The sequence below is a fragment of the Girardinichthys multiradiatus genome, chromosome 18, assembly GCF_021462225.1.
Source record: "Girardinichthys multiradiatus isolate DD_20200921_A chromosome 18, DD_fGirMul_XY1, whole genome shotgun sequence".
NCBI lineage: Eukaryota > Metazoa > Chordata > Actinopteri > Cyprinodontiformes > Goodeidae > Girardinichthys > Girardinichthys multiradiatus.
Window position 1 is genome coordinate 28,835,353 of NC_061810.1, and position 24,897 is coordinate 28,860,249.

A 24,897-nucleotide genomic window follows, 5' to 3' on the forward strand; every position below is an offset into this window, starting at 1 on the left:
GAGCAGCTAAAGAGGACTTGAAAAAAGCCAATAAGACAAATGGATTCCCCAATTTTTTTGATGTAACATTCTTTAGGCACAGGGAGACCCCAAACTGTGATGGTATTACTATGACTATACTACTAAGAAGTAAAATAATGATGGCATGTTTTAATAGATATTCTGAAAAGTCCATTGAGCACAACATTTCGGGATCAGGAGAAATTTTAAAATGTTAAAAACTCAGAGTGGTGTGGCTTAATCTAAATGTGTGTGTGTGTATGAAAGTTCAGATCTGGTGTGTCCTGCTCACTTCAAGGGAGTACACAGACGAAGCAACTTCTTGCAATAAAAGTGGGCAATTGTATAATCAGATGAAAGTTTTATTGCAAGATCTACTCATCTGCAAACTTACATTCTCTCTCAGGATTCATTTCACATCTGGCTCTTAAAAGCACACTCATATTTGAGGAAGATGACCTGTTGAAAAAAAAAACAGCTGTACCTCAGCAGGAGGAGGTGATAGGTTGCTACCTTAGGGTGGAGGAACACAGGAGGATGAAAAACAGGTCCTGTTTGTGGATGGGGGGGGGGCTGGAAGAAGAAGAAGACTGGAGGGTAATGACGAAGATGGTATTAGAGGGGTGAGGGAGAAAAAGGAGGGAGGAGGGGAGGCAGGATGTCTTGTTTGTATGATAGTAATCTGACAGCTATTAGAGAGGGGAGAGTTACAGACCTGCTGGCTTGGGGTGAGGAGGATATCACAGTGCTGGGATTGTAGCAGTGGTGTTGGGGTGATGTGATATATGCTCCTCTACCCACTGAAACTTGCCTACCTCTGTGTGTGTGTGTGTGTGTGTGTGTGTGAGTTTGAGTGTGCAATCTTTCTGTGTGTATGTCTATATTACTTCATTCTTCTACATTCAATTCTCTCTTAGCCTCAATGGCCTCTCCCCTCTTATCTCCTCCCCCTCTCCATTTCTCTCTCTCCTTTTCCTCTGGTGAAGTGGGTGCCACTGTACATTTTCAGGGCCCCACCGTGTTACAGGGCTTGCCCTTAATTCGACAGTGTCACAGGGATCCATCTTCATTCTCTTACTCTTTTCATAATCTGATCCTCTTCCTCTAGCATGCAATTAGTGCCCCTCCCCTGTTGTCCATTCTACCGCCGTTCCGTCCACCCAGTCCCCGCGTGGCTCCCGATTGTCACGCGATTGCCCCCTCTGAGCAGCTTGGATGATTGCTACAGCTTTCTCTGTGCAATCCATTTAGAGCCAGGGCCCTGTAATGAATATGTACATTGAGAAGGACCTCGGCAGGGGGGGGAGGGTCATGAGCAATCAACCTTGAATTCAATTATGCCAGTGAAGGTTAATGACTGTGCTCAGTGGTCAGAGGCACGCGCCACATCGCCCATTAAAGCCGCTTGTCAGAACTGACAACGTGGGGGTAGGGATGCAGTGGCTTGGAGGGAGAGAGAGGGTTGATACCAGAGGTGGTAGAAGAAATATGTGTGGTTGGGAGGGGGAGGCAAAACAAGCACAACGGATGAATAGATGCTGAGGTAGACTAGGGGATGGGGCCAACTGCTGAGTTGGGGAGGAGCCATGTAACAAACGCATCCAGATAGATGGAAAGATAGATAAAACAGCATCAGTCAGAGGTGCTAGATTATATTGAGTTCTCGTGGATAAATCAGCCTGTAAAGTTCGGCAACCTCTCTCTCCTCCTTCCTGACTCCACTGTCTCCCTCAGGGTGAAGCTGAGCGCACTAGCTGTTATACGATTAGTCTACATAAAGACGTGTCTGGAGTGTAATTCACTGCTCACTAATGAGGCCCTGTGTGAACTTAGATGAATTCCCCTGATGGCACCAACTCACCTGCTGCTCGAGAACCCCTACCACCACTATCACCATTTAAAAAAAAAAAGAAAGTGCATTCAACTAATTATTCTAAAGCACCACATTAGTTTGATTCCTGCAGTCACAGACTGCCCAACATTATTTTGAGAGCGGAAAATGGCCCATCGGCCTCACTGTGCATACCTAAGATTTAAAGCATGTTTTTCCGGGAGGCTTGAATAAGGGTCTTTGAATAAGTGGGTTTCTATGACTGGTTTGATCATGTTTCTATAATGTTTAAACATTGTTGTTTTATAAATTACTTTTTTAAAGATGATCACCAGCAATGTTGTTTTTGTTTTTATTGTGAGCCTCCACAGTGAATTTGGTATTTCCTCTGATTATTGTATCTACATTGTGCACAGACACACTGTTAGCATGTGGTCTGATTAAACTTTATATGCATTGAAATGGTTTAACGCAGAGCTTTATTAGGTTTTGGTCTATGCATGTTACAAATCTCAGTCCCTCAACTCCTTATTCGTCATCCTAATTATTTGTCAGTGTGTCATTGCTAATTTGGACGTTTGTCCTCCTGTTTTACATGTTTTCTATATGAATGCCAACTTTTGGATCTTTGATTAAGGCCACAAAAAGAAATCTGTTGTCAGTATTTTAACTGCTGCTGGAGTTTTTGCGGGCTACATGGTGGCACAGTTGTTAGGACTGTTGCATTGAAGTAAGAAGGTCCAGGGTTCAAATGGAGTTTGCATGTTCTCCTTGTGCATGCATGGGCTTTTCTGCATACTCCAGCTTCCTTCCAAAAACATGACTGTTATGTTAATTGGTTACTCGAAATTGCACCTAGGAATGAGTGTGTGCGTGCATGATTATTGGTCCTGTGATGGACTGGTAACCTGTTAAAGGTATATCTAGCAGATTTTGTCTATTGCTATTCTATGCTGTGGTGCAGTTCCATCAGTTTTATTTTCCTTTTTCCTATAGCTTCAAAAATAACTTATGTTGAAAGAGTCCACCCTAGCTGGAGTGTTGTTAACTTTTATGGTAAAATACAGTTTCTGAGTGTAGTTTAGGTCTTAAAATAAAAATTGTAATTACACTTGACAAAAGTTAACAAAATTGCAAAAATCATACTTTGGCCTAAATGTTCCATGTTTTTCTTTAGTGACTCTGCTTTTAACAAACTGTCATAAGGAATTCTGAAAAAGCTATGTATTAAAGACAAACATTTGACTTTCAAAGTCTAGAGGCAAACCAGGAATACATTGTTTCATTCAATAAACAGTTTAGTCTTAAACAAGCGTTGGAACAGACAGCAAATGCAAATGATTTATGAATGGAAAGTCTAGGGTCATGGATAGGGTTATGTGAAGTTGAGTTTGTGTGTGTTTGCTACACCAGCTACCCAATATTTGTATCCCTCCTACACTGGTTCCCAAAGTATCCATCAAAAGAGAATATCTAAAAACTAAATTTAAGGATGGGAAGGGAAAGTTTGCCACACCAGCATCCCTCTTTAAATAGTTTATGTTGTTCCCTGATGAAGAAAATATCAAATTCTCGATGAAAATTTATGGAAATTAGATCAGTCCTATTATGGCAGCGACTTTTTAAAGCAATATATTCTTTCCAGTGACAGTCTATCCATGGATGACAAATAGAAGGTAGTCAGAGAGAGTTGCAAGGGTCCTTCTTCCCGTGGAGGGGACCTACGTTATCTGTTATTGCGTTTCAGCCTAACAGAATCATCATGCATACTAAAAAATGCAGCTTCCCCAGAAAACCCCCATCCCAACATTCCTGTCATCCTCCCGCTCTCTACCTTACTTTCTTTATTTGTCATCTAGAATCTAATACCATTTCACCACAGTGGAGTGCCAGGTTATTGTAAATAAGATGATACTTTTCTGCAATGTGTGTGTGTGTGTGTGTGTGTGTGTGTGTGTATGTGTGTGTGTGTGGAAAGTATAGCTTTATAACGTTGATTTATCAGCTTGTCAAAATCAAGTATCTTTTAGACCCTAATCTAAATGTGCATATTTGTGTGTGTTTTGTAGTGTGTGTGTGAGTGTGTGTGAGTGACAGCACCTCATATGAAGGCATCGTGCTCTTGCTTTGATTTTGTCACAGTCCCACAGCAGGTCCTGGCTTCCCTCAGCTTCTGTTGATTGGTTCAGTCACATCAAACCAGCTGTAATTCTGTTCATTTGTTGGGCTGTCTCTTTACTCTCCAGTTGGTCGCCGGCATGAGTGGTATTGGCTTTCCAATCAATGCATTTATTGTTATGGGGGAACAGTATGTGTGTTTGTGTTATTTATTCAAAACTGAATCCCTTTTACTGTCTTTACTACTTCCCTTAATAGCACACATTATTGATTTGATATTCTTCACAAGAAGCCACTGAGTTTCTTCTTCCACAAGCAATAAACTGTTTGGACAAAAAATGATCTTATCATCCAGCCTCAGACCTTTGCCAACTGGCAGATCTACTCTTTTTGTTCCTGTTATATCACATTTAAATTCTCAATGAAAAAAAATGTTTTGATATTAATATGCGGTAATTAATATGCTGTAGTTGATGCTGTAGTGATCTCTGTAGTTTCATGAATGAACAAGCCTATAAGTATCTAGTTGAAGTCAGATATTTACATTCACTATACAAAATTACATATAAGCCCTTTTTCTCACTGTCTGACAGTAATTAAGCTAAATATTTTATGCTTTAGGTCAGTTAAGTTTACTGAAATTAACTAATGTGCTAAATGTCAAAGGGTGAGATAGTTTTAAGAGAATATTTAAAAGTTTATTCAAAATCAGGGTTAACATACAACTACATAGTATTTTGTAAAATGATCTTTTAAACTGTATTACTTGAGTCAAACATATGTCGTGTACTTCCACAAGCCTATCAAAATAGCTTGTTGAATTTTGTAGCAGGCCTCCTTGCCAGCGCACACAGTTAAGTAAATACTACGCCTTATGAATTTCCTAAATAATTCACCCAGTCATCAACAGTTTTTAAAAGTTAATTAATAAAGCATCTATCTATCTATCTATCTATCTATCTATCTATCTATCTATCTATCTATCTATCTATCTATCTATCTATCTATCTATCTATCTATCTATCTATCTATCTATCTATCTATCTATCTATCTATCTATCTATCTATCTATCTATCTATCTATCTATCTATCTATCTATCTATCTATCTATCTATCTATCTATCTATCTATCTATCTATCTATCTATCTATCTATCTATCTATCTATCTATCTATCTATCTATCTATCTATCTATCTATCTATCTATCTATCTATCTATCTATCTATCTATCTATCTATCTATCTATCTATCTATCTATCTATCTATCTATCTATCTATCTATCTATCTATCTATCTATCTATCTATCTATCTATCTATCTATCTATAGAGCAGTTTCAACAAAAGATAGATGAAATGTACCCATTCATATCTTGTAGTAAAAATGATTGTAACAATGGCAACACATCCAGAAATATATATCAGTTAGTTAGATTTGTTGTTCCATAAAGAAAGACATACATCTTGGAGATATAATCCAGTAGCACAAAAGGACAGGACACAAGAATAAACTAGGGACCTAAGCACACAAGCATAAACTAATATAACAAGACCTAAAATGGCAACACCTTACTAGCAACAATGAACTCAGAAAAATGCCCTAAAAATGGCAACATTTAAAGAACATAACAAGGAAATTATCAAAATATAAAAGAAAACAAAACTCAAACAAATGTGGATTGTGACACTGAGGAACAAATTGTGATTGCTTAGACTATCTACTACTAAACATTTTAGAAAATTACGGCTGAGGTCTTTCTGATTGGAGTTTTTATATGGCCTTAGGCATGAGTGTGTGTGTCCATGGTTGTTTGGTTGTTTGTTTTGTGTTTCTCTCTGTGTTGTCCCATCATGAAACGGTGACCTGTTCAGTCTGTACCCCGCCTCTCGCCCAATGACTGCTGGAGATAAGCACCAGACCCCCCACGACCCTGCAACAAAAAGTGGGTATAGACGATGGATAGATGGATGGTTGGATGGGTGGATGGATGAATGGATGGAAGTATGTATAATTGACTTTGCAGAGCAAATTTGCATAATTTCAAAAAGCAGTTTATGGAACTATCCAGTTATCCACTATAAAATAAAGTATTTCAAAAAAATGAGAAGCTTTCATTTTAATTCGACAGAGCACTATAATGGATCATTTATTGAGTTTAAGAAAAAATTACAGTTTTAGAGGAAAAAAAGAATTTGATAGTCTAAGAGGGAATCAACACCTTTTTTTCTTCTGGACCCGCTGGCGGGCTGTCCGAGACAATGAGTTGCTCAAATGAATGCAGGGAAGTGTGATAATTGATGCTATTCTGAGAAGCAGACATAGAGAGCAGGAGAAGGAGGGAATTATTGTTCTGCAGTTAAAGAAGGGAAATACATGTTTCCTTTCTTGGACATAAATATTTACCCTCCTGGACTCGCAGCTGACTCATGCTCAGACGGCAGCTCGCACAGATCCGGAAAGGCCCCTCACGGCTCTAAGTGATGCCTGAAACTCCGGAGTCCACTGTCTCCTGAAAACACGACTGCCATTAGCACTCACATGGGTTTACATGCCAACTCCCCCTCCCCATCTCACCCACGTACAAAAACACACACATGCTTTCCCTCCGCAGGACACACACACCCTGCTTCCTGATCTGATTAGCGGATCATGGTGCCCTGTTAGCCTGATAACAGTCCATTTCCCATTTTCCCATCAGGCCACTGTTGTGCCCCCGTCCTGCCATCGGCTTTAGCTGCAGCAGGTGACAAAAGATTGTCGGAAGTGATGTGTGTGCGCCATGTGTGATACGACCTCATGCAATCAGGAAAAAGGCTTCTTTTGTAAAAAATGTTAATGAGCACTACCAATTTGCATTTATCTACATTAAAGCACAAGCATTTTTTCACATTTTCATATTAAACCTCGTTATTTCACTAATTTTGCACAAGTTTCTTGAAAAAGTAGTACAGTATATAACCTTATTTTTAGACAGTTGCGAGAACAGGTGGTCAGAGTTTTCACACAGTGTAAGGCAATCTTTTAGAGCCTATTTATTGAAATATTAGTAGGTGGTAACTGAAGGAAACAATAGAAGGCGGCCAAAGGGAGCTAGTTTTAATGTTGACCATCATGACCTGAAAGCTGGAGTCCTTCTGTCACCAGTGTTTTGGTTGTTCTTGTTGTTTTCCTTGTTTCTTCCCCCATTATGCGGTCAATCTGTCTTCGTGACCCCAACACAGTAACACACACTGGGTTTGCTTTACAGTATTACCAGTCCCACTTCTCTACTAATCCTCTGCAGTAACTTAGACAGTTTACAAAGAAAGAGCTGTAATCCGACACTAAGTGCACACGAACACTTCAGTACAAAAAACTAGAAACGGTCAATTTGTAGGTCAGTGAATTAGGAAAGTAAATAAAATTTATGTATTCATTAAATATTTAACAAAAAAAAAATACAATAAGTTTGCAAAAACGTTTGATCTGACGTAAAATTACCTCCCAATTTTTATGTTTTGCTAACATAATACAGATCACGTTTTTTGGTCTTGACTGAAAGGAGGTCAGGAAATATCTAAATAATGTCCTTCAAAAGTCCTTAAGTATTCATCCTTCTAGACTGCATTATGAAGGATATGGGCCTTTTCATCTGATTTTTTTTGCAGTTTTGTTAAATTTACACAGCAGACTCCTTAATTATCTATGAAAAGGAGATATGTTTATGTGACTCCAAAAAATTATATCTGCCAGCAGGAAGTCACTTATCTGACTTATTATTTTTCAAATGAGTTGCTTGGTCTGAACAGGGATCATAACCACAATCAGCAGAAACAAGTGTCTAAATGATGTGAAATCTTCAGAAAATATTATAGTGAAATTACCTGTAGGTGCATGTGTAATTTGGCAGATATTTTGATTACTTTTCTCCATGATTTTTCTTTTCCAAAATAACATGTAAAAAAACCCTTATACACTATATCTGAGTTCATGACTATCAAATGGTTTGTTGTTGGGTACAAAATGAAAGTAAGTTGGGCTGAAATGGCAAAGCGGGGGAACTGAATGTGGTTAAAAACTGGCAAGGGGATAAACTGTCCAGAAATCACAAAATCTGGGATCCTTGAAAGCAGAAATATAATGAAATAAGGAACGATTCATCCATTTAGCAAAGTACTTCTGGTTTTAGTAAAGATGCATCAGTTATTCGTTTTTTCAATATCTTTTTGTGGTGTAAATAGTTTGAGCCAAGAGTTGAAACCTGGATAGCTTCACAAATAACCTCTGTATATGGTCATATTTAATAAATTGGAATATTATTAAAAAGTTAATTTATTTCAGTAACTCAATTCACTAAATACAACATATATATATATTAATTAAACACTGATATTTTCAAGCTTTAAATGCTGACAATTCTGATTATTTTCAGCTTATAGCTAATAAAAAGATGACATTTAAGATAAGAATATTACGAAACCAATAAAAAGCATTTTAATACAAAAATGTGCGCCTAATGAAAAGTACCTTTAAAACCTGCTTAAAGGTTGTTATTTTCAAAAGTTACTTTTAATCTGACAAACAAGCCTCATCAGAACGCATATTGTAATTTTTTTAATCAGAAAAAAAATATATGATTTTTTTTGTTAACTGGAAAATCATCATAATTCTGTTATGATTCTGGCACGTCTGCTCTACCCTGTCTCCCTGGCTGCAATCAGTAGATTAGATGCACCTGGTGGCTGCTGCAGTGTAGTGCAATCTGTGGAATGCCAAGCACCTGTGTCTTCCCTGATATATACTGACTCTGACAAGCAGACGGTGCCAGATTTTTGAAAGCCATCATGTGAGTAGATATACGGCATTCCTTCCTGTCTGATCATTGTTCTTGACCTTGCCTTGCCTTTTGGATTTATGCCTCTGCCTGCTCCCTGTCGGACTATTTGGATTTTGGTTGTCGATCCTTGTTTCCTGCATCTGGTTTATGCCTCTGCCTGCCCCTTGCCTGACGCCTCTTGTTCCAATCGTTGACCCTGTTTCTGTCCTTGGATTATGGAGCCGTCCTAGCCCTCGGATTATTCAGCCTGGAGTCACATCTTACCTGTGCTGTGGAGATCACTGCCTGCCACCCACTGAGGTTTCCCCTCTGGGTTTCAAGTTCCACGCAAGACAAAAGCAGTGATTCCTGGAAGCTGTGAGGAGTGTTACCTGTGTGACGTTTTCCTGTGGCTGAATAAACCTTTTAAACTTTCAGTACTGTGTCTGGCTGAATCTTGGGTCCGCCTTTTTCTGATTCATAGCAAATTCACAGAAATTAAGGGCTGAAAACATCAATCTGTGTGGAATTAATCTATATAACATCTTTCACTTTGGGAATTGAGTGAGTGATATAAATTATTTTTTCAGTAATATTGTCTGTATGCTGTGACTGCTCTACTGCTGAGCTGTGCAGCAACTAAATGTCGGGTTTCTAGTGAGTTCAACATGACAAACAGCAAAAGAAAAGAGCAGAACATCTAAATGACTCTCTTAAAAAGTTCAACCAGAATAATGTGTGGGATTAAAAATCCAATAAATATTTGCAACTCTTGAATTCATATTGATTTCTGGTTGCACAAAACATAACATTATTTTTTAACAACAATTCAGATAATTTCCAGATTAATCTTCAGATGAGCTTCAAAAGAAGTATAAAAAAGAAAAACGAAACAGAAATTTACCAAAGAGGGATTTTGACTTCTTAGTTTACAGCAGGGGTACAAGAGGACTTGACTTTGGTTCTCTGGGTTAATTTTTTACGCTTTTGGTTTTAAAACAAACTTTAAGCTGGGAGCACAGCATTTCTCTTTCAATTCAATTCAGTCAGTTTCTATACTGCTTATTCCATAGTGGGTCATGGGGAAGCTGGTGCCTATCTCCAGCAGTCTGTGGGCAGGAGGCGGGGTACACCCTGGACAGGTCGCCAGTCCATCGCAGGGCAACACAGAAACAAACCATGCACACACTCATTCACACACTTAAGGGGCAATGTAGAGAAACCAATTAACATACAGTTATATTTTTGGACTGTGGGAGGAAACTGGAGTACCCAGTGGGAACCCACGCATGCACAAGGAGAACATGCAAACTTCATGCAGAGAGATCCCCGGCCAGGAATTGAACCCAGGACCTTCTTGCAGCAAGGCAACAGTGTTACCAACTGCGTCACCATGCAGCCAACAGACAGAAAAAGGTTTAAAATGAAATAGGGAATAAAATAAATTAATAATAAATTTAGAGATAAATTAAAAAAAGTAACAGACTAAGATATGTTTCATTTCAGTTAAATTGCAATAATTTCCCAATTCCGGGATCAATAAAATACATCTTGCTTATCTTATATCAGCTAGTGTTGAAGGTTAGTGAAAAGAGATAAGCTTTTAGTCAGGACTTAAACTGACCTAAGGACTAAGACCACTTGACAGACAAAGATAGACTGTTCCACAGTCTGGGAGCTATGACAGGCTCCATCACCTCTGGACTTTAGCCTGGCTTTAAGGACAGCTAGCAGAAACTGGTCAGCTGATCTCAGGGCTCTGAGTTGAATATATGGCTGCAACAGCTCACTTAAACAAGACGGGCCCATAGAGTTTAAGCACTTAAAGACCATCAATAAATCCTCAAATTTCACCTGAAAGTTGAAAGGAAGCCAGTGAGGAGGGCACAGAACAGGTGTCATAGTTTCAGGCCTCTTTGTTCTGGTCAGCAGGCGGGCTGCAGCGTTTTGGCCGCTCTTTGTTTGGTGAAGGAGATTAAAAAAAGACTAAATCAATCCAGTTATTAAAAAAAACAATTGAATAGCTTACTAAACAGAAACACACATCTAATACTAAATATAGTTTTCCAAAATAAAAACATTTTATTTTCATGTACCATATGTGACAATGACATCAAAAAACACTAATAAATATGTAAATCAATCGCTTTAACTTTTGCATGTAGAGCAACACTGTTTTTACAAAGCACAGCAACTTTATGGAGGCTTGTGGTAGAGTTAGCAATGTCATATTCATAGCTGTAATCCCAAGTGAAAACAAAAGACAATAAATAATAAATGCTTCTCTTTAAGCTGTGTTCCTAACATCAAAAAGTAATGCCTGTAATATGCATCTAATATCCCATATTTTGTTCTCAGTGGAATCTAATGAATAACTGAGGCAGGGCAATTAGTTGCAGAGAGTTTCTGTTAATTACATTTCTAAGTTCTATTATGTAGTTACCATGCATTAATCACAATGTTATTTTTCCAAATCATATTTGCGGTTTAAGTGGAGTCAAAGTTTATTTGGAGTGGATTATGGCTCAGTGATAGACCTCAATAGAGTGTGGCTGCGTGTTATAAGATAAAAGGAAAAATACATATTTTTAGATGTCAAATTTAATCATATATTCAGTCAAAGTGTGAGCTTTTATTTTATTGTATAATAAAACCAGAACAAGACAAAGACCTTTGTCATTACAGGAGAAGACTGTACTGATATGGTGTGTATGTTAGTTTGAAGAAAAAGCTAATAAACTCATAGTACCAACAGTTAATGTCCAGCAAATTATGGGTTGTATATGTCACCTTACTCCTGGTGGTTCTGATGGATGGATGGATCCTGTTAGCATCCATCCTAGTAGCATCAGCAGCGAGATATTTTCTTAGGTATATAGTGAGCTGTATTTTGAAAGTAGGCAGTTTAGCTAAATTTCTTCTTTCTTTCTGTCATGATAATCACACCATTGGACGTTTCAAAGATTGAACAGGTCAGAACATACCTACTTCTTTAATGAGACAAAGCTTAACCTAAAGATGGATTATTCTAGTGATCAATTGATTCTTTTCCACTGGTTACCAACAGACGGGGAGTCAAGACAAATGTGGCTGAAAAATCTAAATTGTACACATTTGTAAACTAAAGCTCCAGGGATAATGTAAATTCTTACCCCACTGCTTGGACTAGAACAGATCACCAAAGCCAATAGGATTAACAGTGGTGCTAACTGCAGCGTAGGCATGATTTTAGTTTTTAGAAATAACGTCACATAGTCATTCCTCCTATGATCGGTAATATTTCTTTAGGCAGTGCACCCTGTCTTTCGATCCTTGTTCACATTCTCAACCAACAACAAAAAACTGGCACCTGAAAATAATCAAATACACAACTATTTAGTTTCATTTCAATTTTTTCCTTCATTCTTGACAAGGCAGATAAATGTCCTGGTAGCATCCATTCAAGTCATCCCCCAATATTTGAATGATGAAGGGATTGATGATGTTTTGCAGTTTAAGTTGATGTGGCACAATTAGCATCTCCTCTGAAAAAGGAAATGCACGAACAAATTCTCACAATATACCACATTATCTAAGAACGAGGTAGATTATAAACGACAATAAAATGTATAGTTTGCTGTGGAAATGTCAAAAAAGCACACTTAGGTTTAACAATAACCTATTTGTCATTACATACAAAATAAAAATATACAATGAACCAAATTATGTTTTTCTTTTCTAGATGATATCCATGAGGCACTATCATCTGACAGTAACTGAAAGTCTTATCTAAGAAATGGTAAAAAAAATAATCCAGCAGAGATGTTATATGACCTGAGAGACTCATCATCACTCAGGTAATGCTACTGCATCCCAGTTTTCTGGTGATATGTCCTTAAGAATAATCTAATAATAATTCATGTCAGATTGATTCAGCTGAAGATTTAGGAACAACTTATATTTTTGTGACATTATTGGACCAAAGTGTACAGACATTAAGTGAGTTCATTCCTTGAGAATAAAATAGAATAGAATAGAGTAAGTGCAATAGAAATAATTCAAAATGCAAACTTTTGGACTGTAGTATAAAAACTATTAAAAGTAACTAAGAGCCAGGGACATAATGTAAGGCTATAGATTAGGAAGAGCAATCCTCTTATAAATGTAAAGTTGTAGTTTTGATCTCAGCTTCCTCCCTCGCCACATGGTGATGTGCCCTTGGGCAAGGAACCTAAGCCCTAGTTACCTACCAATCTGTGTAGAAGTATATGAATCTGTGCACGTTTTGAATGTAGTTATAGTGTAACAGTACTTTAAGGGGTCAGTTTGACTACAAAATAGTTATGTTAGTTCAGGCCATCTAACATTTAACTGAGAAAATAGTACCTGCATGTTAAAGTTTAGTGGACTGATGGCTCATATGCAGCTTTCAGCAGTCCTGTGTTGCCTGCCTTATGGTAGCAGCTGGCAATTTTTATAGCCATGCTGTGAGGGATCCTTGACTGTGGTGTCAGCTCTGCTAACACAACAGGATGTACAATGTCATCCAGTTTATGCAGGAAGCAACTCATATTCCGCTTAGCAGAACCTATGATTTGATGTAAAGTTTTTCTGTCTGCAGTTTTACGTCCTGCAAATGATAAAGATGTGATTGATGACAGAAGACCTTGCTTGAATGTCAGTTTGCTGATTATCAAACTAGTTGCCAGTTCTTTCAGTATTCTTGGAAAAGCTATTTATTTGACACATTTGTTTTAACTCAATTTAGCATGTTGAATTAACTAAAAGAATGGCAACATGGATATGCTTATAAGAACAGTTCACAAGAGGCAAAGTGATAACGTAATGATGATTGTGCAACTCGTTGAGCACACAGAGGAAAGTGACAGAGGGTCGAGAGCTGAACTTAGACAATAATTGTTTTCCTGAGGTCACAAAGAGAGTGTATAGAGATAAACTTCCTTCTAATCAAACCTAAAACAACAGTTTCCTCTTTTCTACACTGTATATACTCCAGCTGGAGGAAATACAAAGCTAAACAGGAAATGTCAGATTATAAAACTGGGAAGTAAGTGTTAGATTATCAAATCACAGAGGAAGAGAAAGTTTAAAAACCCTGAGATTTTCTGCAGTTTTATTCATGCACAACAAACACTGTGCTAAATCCATCCATCCATCCATCCATCCATCCATCCATCCATCCATCCATCCATCCATCCATCCATCCATCCTCTTTGCCTGTCGTATGCCCACACTGAGTCATTGTGGGAGTAAAACAGGGGAAGATGATGAACAATGAAGCTTGTCAACATTCAGTCTCTTTTTAGCCAAGCTGCCCCTAAACATATACAAACATCCAGAAGAAGGAGACGAATGAGCTGGAAGTTGTGAAAAAATAAGATTTCAGTCTTTTACTTTTCTCTGACCCTAATCCACTATTCAGCAACCAAGAAAACCTATTGGCATCTGTTAAGCTTGAATTGGCTTACAATCAATGTTATTATCTATTCATTAATCAATTGCTATTGGCCACTACTGATCTCTGTGTATGTCCTCTTTAGCCCTGCTGCATTTTCCGTGGCTCTCAGGATACTGGTGTCATTCAGTTAAATGATTCATCGATGTATCTGAGCCCAAATTACCTCTGAAACTTATGAAGAGTTTGTATGAAACATTGTAAAATCCATGATTTGTTATGGAGTGACTTTATGGTTTTTGAACAGCTTTTTATCTTGTTTTTTTGTGATAGCCTATGACCATATTATGACTGCCATAGGAACACACATTGTTATCACACTTCATCTTACATCTTACTAAGCATTGGACACTTTAGCATATATATTTTACACAGTTAAACTAGGCTGGCACACTACTCTCTGTAGACAATTTGCTCACCACAGCATGTCGAATACTTGAAACTCAACATGAAACTGATCACAGGACCTACTTTCGAAACAATAATTAGCTGCTCACAGAGCATTCGTATTTCATTCTGAGGCGGTCAGTCGATCCTTAAATATGAAAAACAAATCTAGACAGAGTCATCACAAGAAACGTAGCCCCTTGTCCTGATGCAGCAGAACACTGAATTCCACACTCTTGATTCCAATACACATACCCTATTTAGATCAGCAGAAACCACAAACATCAAAAATATGAAAGGACATCTTATTACCCTGAATGCACTTTAGTTTCCTGCCTTTAGCCCCACGCAGCACATGGTTTCCAATGCGTCACCATAAATGTGAAAGCAGCTTTAGACTCTTTTTCTTTTTTTATTGTTCTCATTCCATGTATTTTTTTCTTGAGTTGTCTCTAGTTTGTTTCTCTTGCTTTTTGCTTCCTCTATACAGCAGGTCTTTGTTTGCTGAGGAGAATGTATTCCTCCAGTCTGTTATTTCCCCCCTATTTGACAATGAAGCCTGTGTGGCAAAGGTTTTGAATTTGTATCTGCCTATGAAAATCCACTATAACTCTTTAAAGATCCAAGCGGCATGTAAATGTGGACACAGAGAAGTATGTGTAAACTTTACTTGTCTATCTTGAGCTATGTAAGGGAATAAGACACCTATTTCACCATATGACCCTAATGCTCCATTTTGTGCTTCAACAGTAAATTTGGGTACCCAATACTTTTTATGATGTATGGGGAGAAACACTGGTAAGTTAAGGGTATAACTGAAGGCTTATGTTTTAGAAGCAGTGACACATTTCAGAGTCACTTCTACTTATAATTAAAGGACCAAAGGAATACCTGGAATCTATGAAAATGGGACTCGTTTTTGCTCTGTCATGTCTAATTCAGTTAGTGTTAAATGCTAAATTTTAAATGATGAATGATGTCATAATGATGTCTTTGTTTCTCATCATCTCAGGTTTTGTGTTCTCTCATTATAGTAGCGCTTTACCTTTATTTCAAAGTAACTAGTTTGCTTCAGTTTGTTTATTCCGGCCTTCTCTCCACCAGAAAAAAAATGTTATGACACACAACTAAAAAAATCCTAACTAAAAAGACAAACATTTTTAAAGTGCTTCACAAATTGGATCACACTGACACATAGATGCATGCATACATCTTAAAAAATATTTTCTTGTTTTGGTAACAAAGTCTGTACCAGGTGCATGCTTTAATATAATTTTGCTTTATTAATTTAACCTAAAGCTGACATGCTGGCTTTGGTAACCCCCACTGGTGCTGCCGTGTCACAGCTGATAAGATGTTCCTTTTATAGGAGGCATCTAGGCACGTGTCAGTGACGCGTGATCCGATAAAGGCGCTAATGGGAGTGTCATTGTGCACAGAGTAAATCAATTAAGCCATGAGGATCTCGAGGGAGAAGGAGAGGTGTTGTTTGCACACTTCAGCTCCCCAAAGACCCTCAAAGTGTACATATAATTTATACAACAATCTGTATTTGTATTCATTACAAACTGAACTATAGCCATGTATGTGACCCTAACTAAGAGAGATCTGACTTCTCCTACCGTATCCTATACTTGAGCGTGACAAAAAAGATGGTGGATTGATTTTATATTTAGTCAAATTAGGTTACTATAACCACTAAAAATGTAAGCCTTGAGGTACATTGGTGTGTTTGCAGAAGTAAAATACTAAATGTTTTAGTTTGGTATTTTAATATTTTAATTATTAATTTGTTGCCTAAGATTTAGGGCATGAAAGCACTGTCTCCCATATTTATGTACATTACCAATTCGTAAAAAAAGACAAATACTTCAGTAAATATGTCATCTGCTTGTGCTGTTGTGGAAGCTAAATTTTGGAGGTCAGGAGTTAAACTACTGGTAAAAGGAGACAGAGATAGAGTCACGTGGAACCATCTAGGGTACGTTTAGCCTCTTCAACAGGGAGGTCTCCAGGGACAATGACAATACCCCCCCCCCCTTTTTTTTATTAGAAATTAATGATTGAATCTCCAACCTTTTGTTCTCAACCTGTGTGACCAGAGTAAACACACCAAATAAATCAGTGCAACATTTTACAGCAACACGGGTTCTAATTGGATGCTTACGTTGCAAACAAATTACTGCCAACAAATCGGCTTCACTAGCACATCCTGGAGGTGCTGAAGCTTTATGCTCCTGCTTCCCCACCTCCATTCTCACCCTAAACCTTTACTCCCGGTGAGACAGGGGAGGGAGGGGTTACGTAGGCGATAGATGAGGGCAGTGAAAAAGGAGCAGTGTTTTAATTGACACCCTTTAAGTTATGTGCAAGATAATTATAGCCAACAGCTGTAGACGGTGCAACATGCAACAATGGGACTTATTAACATGCTGGTGGAGGTCTGTCAGGGAGAGCTAGTCTACATGACTGACACAATGCGCAAATCTACACATTTACAAAGCGTGCATAAAAAAAGTGGAAAAAACACTGGCATGAACTGTACTGACACACAGCAGCTTTAAAAAATTGTTATAAACATGTTGCAGCTGCTGACTTTTGTGATATTGCAACATAGAGGGGTCACAGCTCTATTTGAAACTTTCCATTCTGCCTCAAAGCAGAATGGGATCCCACTGAGCTTAAGAATATGTGCTCTTCATTTCGGCTCTAATATGAGAATTAATTATAATTTAATTACCATTACACTCAGGAGGGGCTACTTTTAGACCTATCCCTGCTTTTATTTTCTCATTCTTTTTTGCAAAGTCAGGAATAACTCAAAGGAGAAAGAGGAAACAAAGAGCAGGAACGGAGATATGGACATATTGTGTTCTTAATGTCTAAGAGTATCTCCAGGTTATGAATTACAGAATGTGTGTGGAGTTAGTTTCTCCTGGCAAACCATTAAATATTTCATGGAGGGGGGGTAAACACTGGGAGAGCACCACCCCCTTTCCAACCTGATCTGCACTGCAATTAGAGGCCCATTATCCATCTCTCAGCCCTCATGCTCTTTACAAGCGGGGGCCTCAAAAGCAGCGATAAGGAGTGCTGTGATTAAATATGATAACAGAAATGACTTATTTTTAGATTCTTTTGTAAAATTTTGCAGTTTTGCTAAGCAGTGTCATTTTATAGGTCATTTCCTCCAAACATATTACTAAAAAGAGAAAACTCTTAAGCTTTACAAATTTGGGTCTTATTCATTTCATTTGATTTGACATATCATGCTTCTGTGCCTTGGCAATAAGGACACAACATTGCAGCATATTGGAAAGCTCATTTGCTTTTCATACTGAGCATTGTGTCCAAAAAAAAAGGAGAAAAAAATGCCCCCTGGGATAAACACGTGTACAGGGACCGCGGGCTTGCAGCCCCAGCAGCAGGTGGCCCATTGCTGCCTAATGAACACCACAATCTGTTACTATCGCAGCGGTGCTTTTCAGCAGACAATTAAGCGACTAAGCATGTCATTATTCCAGGCCAACAAGAAGAGCCTCTTCTCTAATTTCATCTTTTCATTCCTGTTTACTCACCCACACTCCCCTCATTAACGAGAGATTTTCCAGTCCATGCTAATTGGTTTCAATAACATTCATTTTAGTTGAAAGGAAACGATTCTGTTAATTGAGGAGCGCAGAGAGAGGAGAGACAGAGAGAGACAGAGAGAGGCAGAGAGAGGGGGAAGAAAAAAAAAGGAGCTGCTTCTTTTCATTTTCAAGTGAGTCCATGAGATGACGCCTTTGAAACGGCGCTCCGCAGGTTCAGAGCTAATGAAATTAAGTGATGCTGGCCATGGCAAAAAAGGGAAAGCCCAAATTAAAAGCAATTTAATTTCATTGAGGCATGTGGCACTGTTCGGCTACAATTAATGGGCTGAGCTCAGGCGCAGAGATATGGGGGGGGGCGACACAAAGATACAAAGAAATGACTGATGGCACAGATGAGTCAAAAGAGAGAGCAAAGTCTAGACCTGGACAGATTAACCATAATCACTTCTGTTATTGTGTTTCCATCTCCTTTTCCCTGTCCTTCTAGTCTGAATTGGAGTGGATGATCAAATATTTAAAACAATTTCAAACAGGCCAGATGTTTGCCTAAAATCTGCCACCGACATGAAATAGATTTTACAACTGCTTCACATTATTACAAAAAAGGTTTGCATAGGAGCAAGCATTTAGTCAAACATTTGACCTTTAGCCACCTGAGCATAAAGTCTAATGGGAAAAATAGACACCACATTGCATCTCCTAATTAACAACAAAGTGGTGTTTTTTAAATAAAATATCTCAGCGGTTATGTTTTTGATCATTTAATCATCTGGTGTAAAAGGTGAAGTTTTTGCCTATAAATTGCAATTTGGTTTACCAATAGATATGATTAATACATAGAGATGATAAACCCTTGAAAGTCTTTACCTTATATTTCTTAAATTTCCTTTTAAAAATACTCCATAAAGGATGCTTATCCCATGTTTTTTGTAAAACATAAATTTTTTAAAACTGTTGCATAATTAAAAAACACAAGAAATTATGGTTTTACAGGTCCTTCTCAAAATATTAGCATATTGTGATAAAGTTCATTATTTTCCATAATGTAATGATGAAAATTTAACATTCATATATTTTAGATTCATTGCACACTAACTGAAATATTTCAGGTCTTTTATTGTCTTAATACAGAGGATTTTGGCATACAGCTCATGAAAACCCAAAATTCCTGTCTCACAAAATTAGCATATCATTAAAAGGGTCTCTAAACGAGCTATGAACCTAATCATCTGAATCAACGAGTTAACTCTAAACACCTGCAAAAGATTCCTGAGGCCTTTAAAACTCCCAGCCTGGTTCATCACTCAAAACCCCAATCATGGGTAAGACTGCCGACCTGACTGCTGTCCAGAAGGCCACTATTGACACCCTCAAGCAAGAGGGTAAGACACAGAAATAAATTTCTGAACGAATAGGCTGTTCCCAGAGTGCTGTATCAAGGCACCTCAGTGGGAAGTCTGTGGGTAGGAAAAAGTGTGGCAGAAAACGCTGCACAACGAGAAGAGGTGACCGGACCCTGAGGAAGATTGTGGAGAAGGGCCGATTCCAGACCTTGGGGGACCTGCGGAAGCAGTGGACTGAGTCTGGAGTAGAAACATCCAGAGCCACCGTGCACAGGCGTGTGCAGGAAATGGGCTACAGGTGCAGCATTCCCCAGGTCAAGCCACTTTTGAACCAGAAACAGCGGCAGAAGCGCCTGACCTGGGCTACAGAGAAGCAGCACTGGACTGTTGCTCAGTGGTCCAAAGTACTTTTTTTGGATGAAAGCAAATTCTGCATGTCATTCGGAAATCAAGGTGCCAGAGTCTGGAGGAAGACTGGGGAGAAGGAAATGCCAAAATGCCAGAAGTCCAGTGTCAAGTACCCACAGTCAGTGATGGTCTGGGGTGCTGTGTCAGCTGCTGGTGTTGGTCCACTGTGTTTTATCAAGGGCAGGGTCAATGCAGCTAGCTATCAGGAGATTTTGGAGCACTTCATGCTTCCATCTGCTGAAAAGCTTTATGGAGATGAAGATTTCATTTTTCAGCACGACCTGGCACCTGCTCACAGTGCCAAAACCACTGGTAAATGGTTTACTGACCATCGTATCACTGTGCTCAATTGGCCTGCCAACTCTCCTGACCTGAACCCCATAGAGAATCTGTGGGATATTGTGAAGAGAACGTTGAGAGACTCAAGACCCAACACTCTGGACGAGCTAAAGGCCGCTATCTAAGCATCCTGGGCTTCCATAAGACCTCAGCAGTGCCACAGGCTGATTACTTCCTTGCCACGCCGCATTGAAGCAGTCATTTCTGCCAAAGGATTCCTGACCAAGTATTGAGTGCATAACTGTACATGATTATTTGAAGGTTGACGTTTTTTGTATTAAAAACATTTTTCTTTTATTGGTCGGATGAAATATGCTAATTTTGTGAGATAGGAATTTTGGGTTTTCATGAGCTGTATGCCAAAATCATCCGTATTAAGACAATAAAAGACCTGAAATATTTCAGTTAGTGTGCAATGAATCTAAAATATATGAATGTTAAATTTTCATCATGACATTATGGAAAATAATGAACTTTATCACAATATGCTAATATTTTGAGAAGGACCTGTATACTCATTCATTTAAAGAAAATTATAGATAAATACAAATAAAAAACATAAATGATCAAATGTGATAAAACTAGAAAAATCCTGTAACTTTGGTCTACAATCCTGGATGGTTATATCAGTATTATTGCATAATATAAACCCTTCAGACTACATTTATATAATTGTAAAAAATTATAGTACTTTGATATTAATAAACAGAAATGGGGAATTATTAATTTATTTATTTTTATTCATATCACACTTATTGTGTTTGTTGAAGTAGTTTTCCTTTCCTTCTCTCATTAACTGAATCAAGGCACAGAAATATAATAAGTTAAAGCTCTGGAGCGCAGGAGCCAGAGCAATTTGATACTGAAATTCATTAGAAACAGTTTTATATAAAACTCCCATTAAGTTGCATTATTAAATGTGTTAAAACTGCCCTCCACAACATGATGTTGCTCATATACATTTGCACAGTAATCCTTCTGGATGGTATCAAACTCTTTAAATCTCTTAATCATTATTAAAGTGATGCTTTGGATTTAAGATATCCCAGCGCCCATGTTTTGATCATATATCATTATCCGAAGTAGAAACAAAAAAACAATTTGTCCAGGAATTGAATTTTCCCCATCTGATAGGATAGAAAATATATTATGACAGAAATCGCCTTAGAGAAAACCTTTAATGTATTAAGTATAAATTTCCTTTCTAACAATGTTGCATGAAAGAAACTGATCATAGACTGTTCTCTCAACTTCTACTATGAACTGAAACAGAATGCAAAGATCAAATAGGTTAAAACTCTCCAGCAATTAAAAAACCTCAGAAGTAATAATGGTTTAATACTCAAACTAGTTCAAGACAACATTACAGCTGAATTAATGGTATATTGAGTTTAAGGCTTAAGATATATCATATTTTAGAGCCAAAAAAGTTTAAACATCTTAAAGGAATAACACATAAATAAATCACAACTGGACTTTTCAAATATGATCTGAAATAAATGGAGCCCTTGGAGTCACGACCACTAAAGCAGGAAGACACAATGGATGGTGATGTACTTTAAAGGAAACCATTTGAAAACCTCTTATGGTAATGATAAATTTTCATCTTGACAGAAAATACCTTTCTAATAGGTATATGCCAGATGGATGTGTAGCTGCTTATTGTCAGCACAGATAAAGATTATAGTGAGCACTTTTGCAACAAAGATAATATCTGTAGTGAACATGGGTGAAGTTTGTGGTAGTAAACGCAGGTAGGGAGGATGGATTTCTCCTCACCCACCAAAAACACTGTCTGTTGGAAGCACTTTTTGACCTAGCATTATGGAATAGTTGAAATGTTGGATTTAAGGGAAGGAACGACCAAACACTTTGCAAGAGAACACAATTTATGCCACAGCGATGACAGATCAAGCTTGAGAAGTGAGTTAACAGCTAGACCACTGAAGTAACTGCTGGTGTTATTTGTGAGCTTAAAGTTAATCATTAAAAACATGCTTACCTTTACTGATAATCAGCTGCAGTAGCATCATAATTTTCCTCTGTGTCTGAGCCAAATGAAAGAGCTACTACTTGACAGCAGATTCCATCTGTGTACTATAACATCACCTTCAACCCTGTGAGCACGATTAGCTTGAAGTTACAGATGTACTTGGATGTTTTTAAGTGGCATTACAGACGGTGTGCTCGTAATAACATCTTGGCAGTTGAATTAGTGCAGTATAGTTAAATGCTCACGAGTAAAAAACGAATGGCATAATGTGGCAAAAATTAGACATGCGCAACATCTGCATGACTTCTTACCCTGACCCTAACCATTTAAACAAAGCACGTGACTCCAGTGTTTTATACCAGCTCTATTTGTCTTTCTGTGACAAAAGAGCATCTAGTGATTAACTAACAAGAACCTTTTTTATTTAAATTAACTAAAGAAACAACAATAAAGGTGTAGAATCCTTTTAGGGCTTTCAAGGAAGGCTAAATGTCTGCCGTTAAATTGCTTCTGGGAGTGCTACTTGTTGCATTGCATCATGTTTTTTGTTTTATAAAGTAATAACACCTGACCTCCTCAGCAAAAACCACCCCCTAACGGATGTCATTTCTCACAAAAAAGATTGAAGACACACAAAAAAAATAAGAATAAATAAACAAAACATACAAAACTGGGAATTAAGATCTATTATGGAAAGACTTTTGAGGCACAAAATTGGGATACTTAAATTTAAGACACCTTAAGATCCTACAGAAACCTTTTCAGCTTAAATGATCAACTGAGTTCAAACTGTCCGGCACAAATTGACTGCTAAAAAGTCATATGTATTTACTTCAGAATCCCTCTGGATGCGTAATGTAATTGCGTAATGTTATCTACTAAAAGAAGATCCACATAAACACAGCCTTAACCCCTCAGTTACCGTCAGCCAGCTGCCTAACCAGCCATTTAATGATTGTTTAGTGATGGCAAACTGAGCGTGTTAATGGTCTTTCTAAACAGTCTCAGTTGGGGGCCGGCCGCTATAGGGGAGGGAAGGCCCTCTGGTCCTCTTTGCAGGCAGGAGGTGTAGAGAGTGAAGGCATCTACAGAATGAATGAACAGAGGGGATTACTCAAGCAGCTCTAATTATTATTGATCGATACATTGACAAGCACAGAGAAATGAAAGGGGAGGTGTGGGCGAAGGGGGAGTTAAAATGTAAAACAATTACATAAATGATTTTCTGGCTCCTGCACTGTCTGTTTCCTCTTTAACCATTGGCATGCCTGCCTCTGCCTGTATTTCGCCCAATGAGAAACTAAACTAGTCTAAAGTATGACTAAATGCCCGCGAGTCTCCAAGGAGCCTCCGAGTGCGAAGCTAGAGGGAGATCAGTGCAGTTAATTTACATAGCATTTGCATTATGTCAGGACATGAGCTACAAATAGGTATGAGTGTGTGGCTTAATTAGAAATGAGCCAGGCTTTACAAAAACACCGTTTTGCATCATAATTGAGTCAGCTCGCCGTTGGATAAACGGCAGCAAGTGTGAGTGGGGGGTGGGGAGGGGGTGTCTGTTTCTGCACACTCTTACAGATTATTGGTAATTATGATACATACACGAGCTCACAGCTAGTTGTATACATACAGAAAAAAACAGTGCATGTCTTATGAGAGGAAAAAGCAACTCTTATTTTATTATACTAGCATATACATGGCAACTCTTATTGCTAGTGTTCAGATGTGTGGGCAGTTTTGATCAATAAAATGTGAAAGTTGCAATTATTAATATGCTTTTTTGTAAATGAAGGTTCACTGCCACTAAAAGCAGATTCAGGCTTAATCACAATTTAAAATTAATAGTTGGAAATTTAATGAATAAGCCCTGATGCATTTTAAATACAAACACATGATAAATGCCTGAATTACACAAGGCGACAAAGAATAATGTTTCTTCCATCACAAGCATCACTTAAGTTTTGAAAGATTGTTTTTTTTAAAAAGATGAGATGAAATTAATTCCCTTCAAAATTTTGAGTGACATCAACACTTGAGAAAGGAGTTTGTAATTACAGAAGAACATCATGCAACATGAAGGAACTTAAAGTTAATGATTCTCAAAGATGGAATGTGGTTGTGGATCTCTTTCAAAGTAAGTTGCAAAATATTTCTTTATATATTTTTGATAAAATTATGACAAGACACTAAAAATCGTAGGTTTAAATAGCTAAACACTGCATAATGGTCCACGAGGCTGTTGTATTCTCATTATGCCTTTCTTAATTGGCTTAAAAAGCAATGTCAGTTTCACTGTTTGTGAACCAATTCATGCAACTTCAAACTGTGTATAAAACAACATACATTATTGTATCTTAAAAACATTCTCATATTCAGACAATTTTATAGGGAACCCAAGCTGAAAAGATATGAACTCTAAAAACAGCAAACGTAAGCTTATAAAATTAAAGGAACAAATTGTTTATTATGTCTTTTGTTAAATACAATTTGTCCAGGTACAGCATTTATCAATTTTAAAATAAGTTAGTTATTATCAGGCTTTTTCTGTTTTGCTGCAAATACAGTCTGTAAAATCTTTGAAATAGTGTGACAAATCCACATTTACAACAGGAAAGAAAGAGCTTGGCAATTTTG